Genomic DNA, 3,501 nt, shown 5'->3' with positions numbered 1-3,501 from the left:
GTCCTTGGAATTTACTAATCTGGAGTTTGATGCTGTTTTCTGGATGTTATGCCTTGCTCTTTCTTGATTTACTCTCTTGGTGTGGAGCACATCCTCCAGTAATTTGATCAGATTAAAGATGGCATCTCTACAGAGGGCATGGAGCGGACAGCCCTCCACATGTCTGTTCCCTGTGTCACACTGCTCCAGGAATGTCTATGTCTGGGGCACAGTTCTCTCCCTGAGATCTCCCTCCACCATTATCTTGAAGACTTTCATCACTTCCCTCCTGGGTTGTATCTTTTCTGTTATGAATCCCTCATCATCTTTTTTTCTTGGTCTGCTCTTTTTTAAGGTGGAAATCATCTTCCAGCAGCCCCTTTAGCAAGAATGTAATGGAAGTAAATGTTCTGGGAACTTGCATTAAGAAAATATGCTTTATGCTACCCTGGCAGATGATAGGTAGTTGGAATATAGAATACACAGTTGGAATTAACTTTTCTTCGGCATTGTAGAGTCATGATTTCATTGTTTTCTTGTTCCTTTTGTTGCTATTGAGGAGTCTAAAGTCACTTGAGTTCCTGATTCTTTGTAGGAATTTTTCTTTTACTTTTCTTTCTAGAAAATCATAGGATATAAAAATAATGAAAAAGGTTGAAATATGGCAAGAATTACCAAAATGTGACACAGAGATACAAAATGAGCAAATGCTATTGGATAAATGCCACTGACAGACTTTCTCCATGCAGCGATGCCACAAATCTTCAATTTGTAAAAAACACGCAATCTGCCAAGTGCAGTTAAGCAAAGCCCAATAAGATGAGGTCTGCCTGTACTTTGAGGAGCAGCTCTAAGTTGGCAAGTGTGTGTTGGCCTAGTTTTCAAAGATCCACCAGAATTTTTTCAATCTAAGAAATTTAAGAATAATTCAGAATTGTGATGGCATCTTAAACCACCTAGGTCACTGATACACTTATACCCTTCTGAGTGGTCCTAAACACGAACTTGACAAGGAACTTGAGCATCACTCATAGTGTTGCCCTTTACATATCAGGACAGGACATCAGCCCCAAAGGGACCTCACCTGCTTTGTCAAATGGCCTGACCACATCTGGCTGCAGCGGCAAAGAGCTATCCTCTGTAAGTGGCTGAAAGTGCCTCCCTTGATTAGCCAGTTCACCCAGGCCTTGGGCCACCAAAGAGTTACTCAACTGCTTAAGCTGGCCCACAAGTGCAGACCAGATACGAAGCAAAAGAAGAAGCAGAGGTTGCTGGCTCAGGCTAAGGAGAAAACTGCCGGCAAAGGGAATGTCCCCACAAAGGGGCCACCTATCCTTCCAGCAGGGGTTAATACGGTCACTACGTTGGTGGAGAAGAAGCTTTAGCTGGTGGTGATTGCAAATGATGTGGATCCCATCGAGCTGGTTGTCTTCCTGCCTGCCCTGTGGCATAAGATGGGGGGTTCCCTACCACATTAGCAAAGGGAAGGCCAGGCTGGAGATCCATTCCACAGGAAGAATTGTACCACTGTCACCTTCACACAAGTTAACTCAGGAGACAAAGGACCTCAGGCTAAGCTGGCGGAAGCTATTAGGACCAATTACAATGACAGATACGATGAAATCCGCCATCACTGAAGAGGCAACATCCTGGGTCCAAAGTTGGTGGCTTGCATTGCCAAGCTGGAAAAGGCAAAGGTCAAAGAACTGGCCATCAAACTGAGCTAAGTATACACTATTGAGTTTTCTATACATAAAAGTAAAAAAAAAAAAAAAAAATTCCTTCAAAAAAAAAAAGAAAGAATAAATTAAGATCATTTGAAAAGGCTAAATAAACAGATAATTGGCTGATCCCCAGGATGTGTGGAAATAGGAAGAAAATATATTTATTGAACAAGAACTATGTGCTCACCACTATGTATAATGTCAAAATGACCTTGTAAATATTATTATCTCCATTTAAAAAGTGGAGAAACAGGCTCTGAGAAATTATATAACTTATTCAAGGTCTTTTAGCTGGTAAAATGAAAAGGGGTGATTTAAACCCAGGCCTGTTGAGTTTCCAGTTCATTATTTCCATTATACCTTGAAATTGTCCTAGACTAAAGGAAATTAAATTTTACTATGTGGTATAAATTCCACAAAATGCCCAGTAATGTGATATGTTCCCTACCAGTGAAAATGAACTCTTTGATATGTAACTGAACCCATACCCTTTAAAACTGAAGAGAAAACAGTAGAATTAACCAATTAAAAGTATTAGTTGAATAAATTAATAAATATTTACAGAGCATTTGATATGGGTAAAAGGTAATATAATGGAGATTGTTTCTACTTTTTAATATGTCTTCAAAATGCAAGATACAAATATAAAAGATAGATGCATATCTAAAGTTTATATTGATAAAAACTACATATTGAACTACATAAGCTATATCAATGTAAACTAAAAATACCATACACAAAAAGGATATGCAGGCTCCAGTATGAAAGGAAATCCTTGATATATAAACCAAAATGAAATCTCAAAGTTCTATCTAGTTTACAAAAATTTATATATATATATATATATATATATTTTTTTTTTTTTTTTTTTTTTTTTTTTGCGGTACGCAGGTGTCTCACTGTTGTGGCCTCTCCTGTTGCGGAGCACAGGCTCCAGACGCGCAGGCTCAGCGGCCATGGCTCACCGGCCCAGCCGCTCTGCGGCATGTGGGATCTTCCCGGACCGGGGCACGAAGCCGTGTCCCCTGCATCGGCAGGCGGACTCCCAACCACTGCGCCACCAGGGAAGCCCTAAATATGTATTTTTTTCATCCTTGGTTTACTTAAGATAAATGATACAATTTTTTTTGGATGACGTTTTCTGGATACACTGTAATAGAATTAAGATATTTGAGTATTATGTCTTGCCTGAGTACTTAGAGAAGAATCTAGATACCCTTCTTCTCCTTCAGCCTTTGAAAATAGTTTCTAAAATAGATAAAAACTTTAAAAAGAAGTCATGGTTGTAGCAGATATGAAGAAATAGGACTGACCATACATTAGATAATGTATAATTTTACTTAAACGAGTTAATTATACAACATAGGACAGTTCTGACTTGTCTGGACTAACACGTTTTGTCCTTAGTTTGTGCAAACAATGGTAGAAAGCATAAAGCCACACTTGATCCCAGTTGGCTTGTAACTACTATTTTCATTTGCAAGAGGGCTATGTTTTTACATTCTTGGCTCTGAAGCCAGCACAAATTATGTTCTTTGTGATTAAAAGATGATATTGGCTATCCTTCCCTCAGCCTTGGGGCCACCTTGTCTGGGCTATAAGCATGAGACAAAGCTAATACTCATTCTCTTTTTCATTTCACCATAACCAACAGATTTTATGTTCTCAGGAGAAAAATGGTAATTAGTCTCCCCACTAAGCTAAAGGGTAATTAGAGATTTTGCTGTTTGTTCATTTAAATACCCTTGAAATTTTTATTAGAGAGTTCCTATGGTTTTAGATTGAAATGAGTTGTGAT

General features: G+C 38.7%; 1 pseudogene; it reads left to right on the top strand.

Moving 5' to 3' along the window:
- The window catches only part of LOC136125445 (large ribosomal subunit protein eL8 pseudogene), a 79,728-nt pseudogene extending 78,022 nt beyond the window's left edge, over positions 1–1,706 (top strand).
- Positions 1,707–3,501: the final 1,795 nt, after the last annotated feature.

Source organism: Phocoena phocoena, chromosome 7 (genome assembly GCF_963924675.1).
Source record: "Phocoena phocoena chromosome 7, mPhoPho1.1, whole genome shotgun sequence".
NCBI classification, from domain to species: Eukaryota; Metazoa; Chordata; class Mammalia; order Artiodactyla; family Phocoenidae; genus Phocoena; species Phocoena phocoena.
This window is presented reverse-complemented; position numbering and strand designations above follow the sequence as displayed.